General features: G+C 43.0%; 1 long non-coding RNA gene across 3 annotated transcripts; it reads right to left on the bottom strand.

Moving 5' to 3' along the window:
- Positions 1–1,602: 1,602 nt before the first annotated feature.
- Positions 1,603–9,229, bottom strand: LOC147826632 (uncharacterized). 3 transcript variants are annotated; one of them, XR_015438807.1, is made up of 3 exons: positions 7,186–8,761; positions 6,175–6,411; positions 1,603–4,940 (listed from the first exon to the last, which is right to left on the bottom strand). It is a non-coding gene; the product is annotated as an uncharacterized LOC147826632 (long non-coding RNA). The 3 variants fall into 3 exon arrangements; XR_015438806.1 differs by having other exon boundaries at positions 1,605–4,940; positions 6,175–7,766; positions 8,580–8,761; XR_015438805.1 differs by having other exon boundaries at positions 1,612–3,958; positions 4,773–4,940; positions 6,175–9,229.
- Between the last annotated feature and the right edge of the window lie 2,855 nt (positions 9,230–12,084).

The following is a 12,084-nucleotide window of genomic DNA, read 5'->3' as shown; positions in this document are numbered from 1 at the left end:
AACTAAAGAAAGTATCTAAAGTAAACCAAACCAAAATGACCAAATCCAAAAGAAAATACTGCACATTACATTTACCACAAAGTTAATTTTTTTTTAAAGATTTCACTAGTCTTTATATTACTTAGATGAATCAGCCACCCTTTAAAGAAATAGATATAATTCTTACAGAAAAAAAGACCATTTTGTTCTCATATTTTCTTTGCTAGAGTTTATAATGAATGCTATCTGTTTATTTCCAAAGATAATTTATGTGCCACAGCCCTTGGGGCTCCTTTCAAAAAACTTAGAACAATATTGTGACCTTATATACAGCTAGAATTTTATTGTAATACAATGTTAATTTTTGGATTGATACTATTTTCTATAAACCATTAGGCAGAAATGATAGTACTTTGTTGGTTCAATTACAATCCATTATAGTGTGGTAATTCCACTATTTACGGAAACTGTAACATAGAGTCCAATGTTAACAGAAAGGTCTTATATTTTGTTTTCTACTTATAATAGATTAGAGTTGGCAAGGGTTTTAAAGATCAGCCTACCTTTCTTCTCAGAGTGGAATCTCTGAGAGTCCTTGTCTTGTGGAGTCCTACACAAGTCACCATTGATGACTTCACTCAATAAAGGACTCTCCTTGTGACTCCTAGAAAGCCCTGGAATTTGTTGACCTCCACATTACTTCTTTTTCTCTGCATTTTTGCATACACAAACAAAACACCGGTCACTTCTGCCCACTGGTCTTCTTCTCTGGATCATTTTTGATGAATTCTCATTAAGACTAACTAATGCAATCTAAACTTTGACAGGTTTTGGAAATTTATTTTGACACTTTTAAAAATTGGGATTGTGCCCTTAAGTAAGAGTAAATCAAAATGTGAGAAGTTGGCATGCATAAACTCTAAAGTTCATTAATCTGATATCATTCTTTGCTATTTTCTATAGGAAATGTTTTCCTTTAAGTGAAATTGAATAAGTGGTGTAGAACTTTTAAGTCAGAGATGACCATGAATTTGGAGTTCACATTCTTCTTTCTATGACTAGAGCAACTGTAGCCCCAGTCTTTGTTAATGTCCCCCAAGTGCTCATGGGTCACTGGGGCCCTCAGTGGCCCATCAAATGATTCATAGCCAGTTTAAGGGCTTTGTGGAGGAATTTACATTTTGAAACTTAACATTGTTTAGTATTTTCACAGGATTCTTCTGTGTATCATAACATAATATTCTTAAAGGTGTGCATGTGTTATGGTTTAGATCTAAAATGTCCCCCAAAGTTTCATGTGTTGGGAAGGTAAGTGGATCATGGGATGCTATACTCATCAGTGGACTTGTTCATTGATGAGCTCATTAGCTGAATATGCAGTTATGGAAGTGGGTCACTTGGAGCATGACCTGGAAGAGTGTATTTTTTTTCAGGGATCTTCTCTTTTTTCTCTCTGCTTCCAGCCTCCATAACACGAGATGCTTTCCTCCAGACCCTTTCACCATGCTGTTTCTGCCATGGAGCCAGCTAACCATGGACTGAACCCACTGAAACTGTGAGCCTAAATAAACCTCTTCTCTTTTAAGTTGCAGGTGTTGGGTATTTTGTCCCAGCAACAAAAAAGCCCACTAAAATAGTGTTACAGGAATCTCGGAAAGAAATGCTCAAAGACACAGAACTCAGGTAAAACAAATAAGATTTACTTGCAAGCCAGCGAGACCACCAGAAACTGGTCTGGTCAAAGTCTGCCCCCCCCACTTTTGTTAGTCTCTTTATACTTTTGTTAGTCAGTATCTCTTTCCTTGTGGCCTTTGATGTGTAAATACAATTCCGGTTCCTACCTACAAGTCACAGACACAAGATAGGCACATATACATTGTAAATTCATTTAGGCATTTGCAACTTTGTTAGGTTAAAATGTTATCTATAATTAAATTACTGGTTAACACCTTAAACATCAAGAGCAACAGAAAAAGCAAATCTTAAAGGAATACATTACTTATTTTGCTTCTACAGTTACCTTCATAGTCAATCTACTAAGCTACTTAAAACTTTTTCTATCAATGTGATTTACTGGAAGCTTCAGGTCTATGTGTGCTTTTTCTAGCAAGGCATGGTAATTGTTTTTTTTGTTTGGACACCTGGCCCAATTCAAGTGGGGGGGTTGCGGTCAAGAAATACTGCAGGCATTTCCTTATCTAGGGATGGCCTATAGTCATTTTACATATTCCTTAACAATAGCATGCATGACAAGGACACTGCTGGGGAGTTGACTAAGTGTGACATTCACACATGATTTGCTTATTTTCAAGTATAAATTTATTTCTTAATAGTTATTATTACATATTGTTATATGTTCAGTTTTCAAACAAATACATTGCCTAAAGAGTTCAGAAGTTTTTTTGGGAGGGCAGGTATCAAGACCTCAACTTTTAAAGCTGAGACTTAAGTTAGGAAAACCTACTGGGTAAACTAAGTGTTGTGCCCAGATTGCGAAGTCCCAAAGACCACCAGGAAGCCGTTCCTGATGCAAGCACATGAGGGTCCTTTATTCAAGTTTGAGCAGGGGCTCTCAACCATCACCGATGCAGTGGGTCAGGATTGAGAGCCCCGACTCTAAAACACCAGGGGTTTTTATAGAGATTACAGCAAGGTTTGGAGATTTTTCACTTAGCAGTTACATGATTGGTTAGCATTTAGCAAGCATGAAGTGTACATTTCTGATTGGCTAGGTTCATTGGGGGTTGAGGGGCAGTTACATGTAGGTTTTATGAGGGAAATGAGGGGCAAAGGTTGGTGGTCAACTGTCACGTACTGATGGTCAGCAGACACACTGACTATTAGTCACGACCATTATGTACTGACAGTCAGCACATCTACAGATAGTTCTATGGATAGGGGGCCCAGAACATTCTTTTCCTAGGCAAACAGATGGTTGAGTAATTAACTTAGGAACTTTGCTTCGGTACAGATTGTGTCTTTTGTCTCAGAGCATGCACATTTTAACCATTAATTTGTGAGAGACTAGGGGAGTGGTGCATTTTAGCAAAATGGAGTCACTTTGGTCTCACATTCCCCCTTTCTCATGATGCTATAGAGGACCAATCATGGGCCTCTGGGGGTTAATTCTATTAGGTCTGTAGAGACTGGCTGGTATTGGGACCTGAGTACCATCAGCTGTACAGTGTTAATGCGTTCTCTGATGAATGAGATGCTGGCAACGCTACAGCTAGACGACTCAAACAGCAATGGGTCATGGTTAAATTTGCTGGAATATAATTAAAGGTTATTTTTTCACAGGTATAAAACCATCCTGTAAGCAGGGAGATATGGCAATTGTTGCACACAATTTTTTATTTTTTATGGCAGGACATCTCTTCTGACCGTTTTATCTTCAGACACTTGGTTGTACAATTTTCATACATAGCACATTCAGTTTTGTTTGACATAATTATCTTGGGTGTGTATAATTTGACAGCATTTTTAGGTTTATGGCAGGTGTCATGCCCCCAATTATAACTATCTATGTAAGTAAGATTTTTTTCCTGGGATGTCCTTAAATAGGGTATAGGGTCATATTAATTCTAAAGAGGTGCATACCGGAATGAGACAGCTTCTCAGCACATAATGGAAATTTACATCAACATTTGAGCAGAATTCAGACAAGTTAAGCGAGTTTGCCAATTGAATCCATACATTTTTTTGTGTGATCTAGTCCTCTTGGGGGCAATACTGTCAGTGTCCCAGAGAATATTATCATGAAGATGAAACATCTCCAACCCGCTCCAGTCTTAGCTTTTGGTCACCTAGTTGGCTGATAACCTTCTGTTTGTCCTTTTTGACATCCACGGGGGGTCCTGCTTTCAGATGGTTGCAATGTATCCAGGCAGAATGTCCAGCCACCGTCACTGCCAAGGGAGTTGACAGGACAGCAGGAACTGGTCCCTTCCAATGAGGTTCCGGGGTCTTGGAATCAAACCTGCAAATTAAAACCAAATCTCCCGGCTTATAGGGTAAAGGTTGTAAAAGTTTTTCATTTGGACTAGTCATTTTCTTTCGTAATGTCTCATGTAGCTCTGACTGAAGCTGATGAACTGCTTTTAAGGATTTAAGGAGTTGAAGGTGGGAAAATTTTTCCTTCAATTCTACATCTATTAATGGAATGATTGGGGGAGATTGCCCATAAACAATCTGGAAGGGGGACAGATTGAGGGGAGGCTTGGGAGTGCACCTCATTCAGAGGAGGGCAAAAGGGAGAAGCTCTACCCAACCTAGTTCATTCTCCAACCATAATTTAGTCAGAATCTCCTTTAAAGTTCGATTTGTTCTTTCTACCTGTCCTGAACTTTGAGGCCTATAGGCACAGTGTAGATTCCACTTTATTCCAAGAATATTACTAATTAATTTAGATATCTTAGCCGTAAAGGCTGGACCATTGTCAGACCCCAGAGCTAAGGGCAAATCAAAACGGGGAACTATTTCTGTGAGGAGCTTTTTAACTGTTACTTCTGCTGTCTCCCTCTTGGTGGGATATGCTTCTACCCATCCTGAAAATGTATCCACAAAAACTAGCAGGTATTTGTACCCATATATGCCAGGCTTTATTTCAGTAAAGTCCAACTCCCAATGTTCTCCTGGAGTAAGTCCTCTGTGTTGGACCCCAGGGGGCCCGGTTACCTGATTAGCATTTACCTTGAGGCAGGTGGGGCATTGTCTCACCATGTCCTGGGCCTTTTGAGCTAATCCCTGGCTGACGAAATGGGGTTGTAAGGCAGCCATCATCCTTTTCTTACCGAAGTGGGTGGGCTCATGTAGTTCTTGCAGCAACGTGTCTGCTACAGTGGCTGGGAGCACCACCTTTCCCTCCTTAGTCGTCCACCACCCATGTCTTCCTCAGGTCCAGCATCTCCTGTTCATTTTCATTATCTCCTTGTCTGTATATTCAGGTTTTTCTGGGAGTACTGGTGTGGGAAGCAGAACCATTTGTTTCCCCACTGATTTTTGGGTGGCTGTCTTGCTGCCTGATCAGCAGCATTATTACCAATCACCTCGGGGCTTGACCCTTTTTGGTGCCCATGGCAATGGATGATGGCAACCTCTTGGGGCAACCAGATGGCTTGTAGCAGTGCCAATATCTCAGTCTTATTTTTAATTTCTTTCCCTTCAGAGGTTAGCAGCCCTCTGTTCTGATAAATCTCCCCATGTACATGGGTGGTGGCAAAAGCATAACGGCTATCAGTGAATATATTTATCCTTTTTCCTTTTCCCAATTCCAGAGCCTTAGTTAAAGCAATCAGCTCAGTCCTCTGTGCTGATGTCCCTTGAGATAGCCCCTGCTCCCATTCCACCTGTTGGTCCTGGTTGACCACCGCCACTCCAGCATACCGCACACCATCATGAACGAAACTGCACCCATCAGTATAGAACATTATCTCTGCACGGGGGAGGGCCTGGTCCGTCAAGTCCAGATGTCCTCCCCTCGAGTTTTCAAGAGTCTCGAGGCAATCATGGATGGGCATTTGTTTGTCAGATTCTGGGAGTAGTGTAGCCGGATTAAGGCCAGCGGTGGTGGCAAACTTAATGCGTGGCTGTTCTAATAAGAGTCCTTGATATTGTAACAGTCTGGCATTAGACAGCCATTTGCTAGGTGAGCTATTCAACAAGGGCTCAATGGCATGGGGAGTGATCAAAGTTAAATCCTGTCCAAAGGTCAATTTGTCAGCCTCTCGGGTTAAAGCAGCTGCTGCTGCTATTGTCCAAACAATTAAGACACCCTCAGGCCACTGGGTTGAGCTTTTTTGAGAGGTATGCCACAGGCCGCTTCCATGGCCCCAAAAGCTGAGTAATTACTCCCTTAGCCACCCCATTTTTCTCTGTCACATACAAGGTAAAGGGCTTGCTTAAGTCTGGCAATGCCAGGGCTGGTGCCAATGCAAGTGCAGTCTTAAGCAATTGAAATGCCTGCTGGCAAGCGTCAGTCCATTTGAGGGGTGTATTTCCTCCCGCAATGGCCTCATGTAGGGGTTTGGCAATCTCAGCAAAGCCAGGAATCCAAATCCTACAATAGCCAACCGCCCCTAGGAACTCTCACACCTGTTTCTTTGAGCCTGGCTTCAGAATCTGGAGAATTGCAGATACTCTCCATTCTGCCAGCCTCCTCTTGCCCTTTTCAAGAATATAGCCCAAGTAGGTTACCTTGGTCTGGCAGAGTTGAGCTTTCTTCCAGGACACCCGATATCCCAGTTCCTGGAGGACTTTCAGGAGGCCCTCGGTGGCTCTTGCAGATCTTTGCTGAGAGCTTCCCTGAACAGAGTGGGGGAGTTTTTGAATCCCTGCGGCACCCAGGTCCATGTCAGCTGTCCGGTTGTTCCAGTGTCTGGGTCAGTCCATTCGAAGGCAAAGAGGGGCTGGCTCACAGGTGCTAGAGGCAGGCTGAAAAACGCATCTTTAAGGTCTAATACTGAGTACCACACATGACCAGGAGGGATGAGACTCAACAGAGTATAAGGGTTTGGTACTGTTGGGTGAACGGTCTCCACTCGGCTGTTTACTTCCCTTAAATCCTGTACCAGTCTGAAGTCTGAGGTGTCAGGCTTTTTCATGGGAAGCAGTGGTGTATTCCAGGCTGTCTGGCAAGGGATCAAGATGCCGACTTTCTGGAGTCAGTGGATGTGTTTGGAGATCCCCACCTTGGCCTCGTCAATCTTTTTTATCTACTAAAGAACCCTGTCTCTTTCTTTCTTAGTCTCCTTCTCTCTCTTTCTTTTCAACTTTTCACAATCCCTCTTGTAATGGCCCTTTTTTTTTGCAATATGCACATTGATCCTTCTCTAACAAGGGCCATATTTTACTTTTATCCTCTTTTTTATTTTCTCTGTATTCCTTTTAGATAAAATCTCCATCTGCCAAGGCTGTAATGTTCACCTTTCCTATCTTTTTGGCCATTCTATTCTCAAAAGGATCCCTATTGTTAAACACTTTCATCGCCACACTCATCAACTTTTTCCTAGTCTCTCCCTCAAATCCTTCCATCTGCTGCAGTTTCTTTCCAATATCTGGGGCTGACTGAGTAACAAAAGCCAAATTAATTGCCTGTGGATTTGCAGGGGCATCTGGGTCAATTGGAGTATATGTATGGTATGTTTCCAACAGACGCTCCAGAAAGGAAGAAGGGGATTCCTCAGGTCCTTGAAGGATCTTGCTTACCTTGCTCAAATTGGTAGGCTTTTGAGCGGCTCCCCTCAAGCCGGCTAGGAGATGCTGACGGTAGTTTTGGAGAGCTTCTCTCCCGCCTGAGGAATTAACTTGCCATGGGGGACAGGTGGACAGAAGTTGTGCCTCAACACGGGCCCGCTGTTTTTCATCGAAGGGCCCCTCTGTTCCCCCTGACACCAACTTTATGGCTTGCCCTCAGATCTTTTCTCTTTCCTTGGAGGTAAAAAAAGGGCTTGGAGAAGTTGTTGACAATCATCCCAGGTGGGCTGATGGGTGAACAAGACAGTTTCTAACAGGTTAATCAAATCCCTAGGGTTATCAGAGAATTTGGCGTGCTGAGTATGCCAGTTATAAAGGTCACTGGTGGCAAAGGACCAGTAATGATGAGGCTGGTTACCATGCTCATCAGGGAGCCCTATCGCTCTCAGCAGGAAAAGAGTAGAGTCCACCAGCCCTGCTGGTGAGGCAGCATGCCAGTGGCGAGTGTTCTGGGTGGGGCCATCACAGCTGCCGGCACCCGGAGCCGGCCCTCCCTCTCCAATTTCAGCTGGGGCTGGGTCCTCTCTTTCTGCCTGTTGTAGTGGGGGAGAAGAGAGAGAGTAAGGGGGAGGGAAAATGAGATCTTCTTCAGTCTCTCCTTGGAGGACCAGGTAAAGTGGTGTGGTCGGCTTGATTTCAGTTTGCCTTTTTTTGTCGTGCTCTCTGGGAGTCTTCTCACAGGCTGTCAGGATTACCTCTGGCTGCTGTTTCTATGGAGGCAAAAAGGGCTTGACCCATGGGGGTGGGTCGCAGATTAGACTCTCCCAAGTGACAATGTAGGGAACTTGATCAGGATGTCCCTTATGAGAATGGAAGATGACCTCCCAGACTCTCTTTGTGGTCCCTGGATCAAAGGTCCCCTTGGGTGGCCATCCTACCCCAAAGGTGGGCCACTCCGAGCTACAGAGGGTGATGAATTTAGTCCTTTTAATTTCTAAACTTAGGTTATGAGCGCACTCCCTAACTTTTTTGAAATGGTCCTTCACGAGGGAAAGAGGGGTAGTCACAGTCTGTCCCATCATCTCAGTCCAAGTCAACACAATAAACAGACAAATGCAACAGAAAAACAAAAAGCAAGACAAAACCGTCCTCCACCCGATCGGAGGCAATACTGAAAATGGGATGACGGCCTCATGCCATACCGCGGGAGCGACCCGCACCGTCCCCCTAGGAGTCTCACAGACTCATACTCATGGGGCACTCCGTCCCCTCCAGAAGGATCCGGAACGTCTTCCAGGATCCCGGGTCAGTGGCCCTCGCAGCGCGTCTGCCTAGACCGTTTGCCGACCTTCCCAGAAAATGGGCCCTAGACCTTACAGACAAACAAAGAGACACCAGACACTCACCGGCCGGTGTTGACCCTCTGGTATGGGGATCCTGGGGTCTTGGGGGATCCTGGACGAGCCCCCAAATGTTGTGCCCAGATCGCGAAGTCCCCAGAGACCACCAAGGAGCTGATTCCTATGCAAACACACGAGGGTCATTTATTCAAGCTCGAGCAGGGACTCTCAACCATCGCCAATGCAGCGGGTCAGGATTGAGAGCCCTGACTCTAAAACACCAGGGGTTTTTATAGAGATTACAGCAAGGTTTGGAGATTTTTCACTTAGCAGTTACATGATTGGTTAGCATTTAGCAAGCATGAAGTGTACATTTCTGATTGGCTAGGTTCATTGGGGGTTGAGGGGCAGTTACATGTAGGTTTTATGAGGGAAATGAGGGGCAAAGGTTGGTGGTCAACTGTCACGTACTGATGGTCAGCAGACACACTGACTATTAGTCACGACCATTATGTACTGACAGTCAGCACATCTACAGATAGTTCTATGGATAGGGGGCCCAGAACATTCTTTTCCTAGGCAAACAGATGGTTGAGTAATTAACTTAGGAACTTTGCTTCAGTACAGATTGTGTCTTTTGTCTCAGAGCATGCACATTTTAACCATTAATTTGTGAGAGACTAGGGGAGTGGTGCATTTTAGCAAAATGGAGTCGCTTTGGTCTCACATGTGACATTCACACATGATTTGCTTATTTTCAAGTATAAATTTGCTTCTTAATAGTTATTATTACATATTGTTATATGTTCAGTTTTCAAACAAATACATTGCCTAAAGAGTTCAGAAGTTTTTTGGGGAGGACAGGTATCAAGACCTCAACTTTTAAAGCTGAGACTTAAGTTAGGAAAACCTACTGGGTAAACTAAGCTGTCTCTGGTCAAGGCACAGAAGTAAGGAAATGTAACAGCCCCTAGAAAAAAAGGACCGTATGTTTAAAATGTACAGATCTGATTGGGTCCAGAATTAAGAGGAACATAAAGGGGATTGGTGAGCTATCATCCATCCAATATAATATCCACTCATTTTATTTGTTCATTCTTCCATCCACTGATACTAGAACCTGTTCCTCCTATTCACTAGTAGCTAGGTAACTGAATCAAAGTTTCTGCAACTTTGTGGACCCTGCCTATGTTGGTGTGAGTGTAGCAAAACAGTACAGAATGTATTTTTCTTCTCATGAAAAATCACAGCAGAGGCAGGAATTTGTACCTGGACGAAGGACAATGGTAGAGGCACCAACCACATCAAATCTAGCAAGTCCCTTGGAGAGTATTTCTTCACCAAGCCAAATTCCTCCACAATGGAGAAGCCTATCCGCTGGATACCAGGGCTTTCAAATGTAAATGCCTACAAGGTCCAACAGGTAACTTAAATGAGTTGGCTTGGTGTAACCATCGAATAATTGATTGAGTCAACTGCTGTTTGTCAGGCATTGTTCTAAGCACTCAGAATACATCAGTGAGAAAACCCAATCCGATCCAACTCTACTTACTTCTTCCCAAAGAAACAACTTTTAGTATTTTGGGGGATAGGTTTAGCCTTTCCCTCTCACCCCCAAAGATACCCAATTCTGTGGATGTTCAAGTCTCTTATATAAAATGGCAAAACATTTACATGTAACCTATGCACATTTTCCCTTATCCTTTAAATCAGGCCTAGATTTCTTATAATTTCTACTGCAATGTAGATGCTATGCTATGTAAATACTTATTATACTGTATTGTTTAGGGAAAAATGACAAAAAGAAAGTCTTGACATGTTCAGTACAGATGTAATTTTTTGTGTAATATGTTTGATCTGCAGTTGGCTGAATCCATGGGTGTGGAACCTGTGGATATGGAAAACCAACTATGTACAGTTGTTTTACATAGATAAATGTCAACTAACAATTTTTGGTTTGATAATAAAACAGAAAGTTATGGTGTCTGTACCAAGTCAAACTGCACATGCCCTGCCTAAAGAGGAGAGCTGTGGTCAGCCCACATAATGGTTGCAAGAAGGAAGGTGATCTAGTGTTCCTAGACCTACTGAGTTTTGAAGAGAAGTTGTAGTCCACGTTTTTGTGTTCAGTTTTTTGATTTCAAAATGTACGAATTGCTGGGCATGATGGTATATGCCTGTAATCCCAGCACTCAGGAGGCTGAGGCAGGAGGATTGCCATGAGTTAGAGACCAGCCTGGGCTACATAGTGAGTTCAAGACCAGCCTGAACTACAAAGTGAGACCCTGTGTCATCCCCCAAAACCCCAACCACCCTCAAAAAATAAAATAAAAAAAAGGACTGGGATGTAGCTCAGTGCAAAGTTCCTGGGTTCAATCCCCACTATTGAAAAAAAGTGTAGAAATCAATTTTGACTTAAATATTGCAGCTATTATGTTTATGTAAGGTGTTATGGGGTCAGAAGCTGAGGAGCCTTGGGGGAGTGTACAAAGAAATCCACTGTACTATCATTGAAGTTTCTTATGACCAAAAATTATTTCTAAATAACAATTTAAAAGAAAATAGTACAGGGATGGAAATATATGATCTAGATATAAGTTTTCATTTATGCCAAGCCTGGTGGTACATGCTTGTAATCTCAGCATTCTGGGAGGCTGAGACAGGAGGGTTGTAAATTCAAGCCTAGGCTGGAAAACTTAGCAACTTAGCAAGATTCTGTCTCAAAATAAAAAATAAAAAGGGCTGGGGATGTAGCTTAGTGTAAATGCCTTACATTCACACACACACACACACACACAATTTCCATTTTAAACTTTTAGTTTATAAGGTGATTCTTTGGTGCAGGAAGTTGTAAAGAGTTATACTGTCCATTTATTTTGTTTGTTCATTCTTCCCTCCATCTATCCATTCAGAACTAATTACTGAGAATCTATTGTGTTTTGTTTAGGTGCTGGTGGTAAGTCATTTAAAAAGATTTTGGAAATATGGTCAGTAAGCATATAATAGAGTAGCTTAAAAAGTGGTAAATGCTATAGAGGAAATGGAATAGGGTATGGCAGTGGGGAATGCTGGGAGAGAGGGAGGTGGCAATTTTGAAGAGATGAGTTATATCGCTAAGAAGGTGATCTATTTTGCCTGGCACTGCCCTGATAAGACATAATGCCAGGAACAAGGAATGGATATGTTCTTCTCTGAAGAAGCCACCTATGCCAGGACTAGTGACAAATGGAATTTTCCTTGGATTCCCTTGTGGCAGTATTAACTCCACTTCCCAGCTGGCAGTACAGTGATCCAACCTGAAGTCATTGCTGAGAGTCTTACTCACTTTCCTGTCACTGGGACAAAATACTTGACATCCATAATTTAAGGAAGAGAGATTCATTTTGGCTTACTTTTCCAGAAGTCAGTGGTTGGTTGGCTCTAAGGCAGAAATGAATGGTGGAAGAGCACTGAGGAGGAAAGCTGCTCATGACAGCCAGGAACCAGCGAAGGCAACAAGTGGGGAGAGAGAGGGAAGGGGAGAGGGGGGGGGAGGGAGGGAGAGAGGAAGACGGAGGAGGAGGAGAATGAG

The sequence above is a fragment of the Heterocephalus glaber genome, unplaced genomic scaffold, assembly GCF_053883595.1.
Source record: "Heterocephalus glaber isolate CG9 unplaced genomic scaffold, H.glaber_assembly_v1.0 deba00001463, whole genome shotgun sequence".
Lineage (NCBI taxonomy): Eukaryota > Metazoa > Chordata > Mammalia > Rodentia > Bathyergidae > Heterocephalus > Heterocephalus glaber.
The sequence above is the reverse complement of the archived record's forward strand: the minus strand, read 5'-3'. Positions and strand labels throughout refer to the sequence as shown.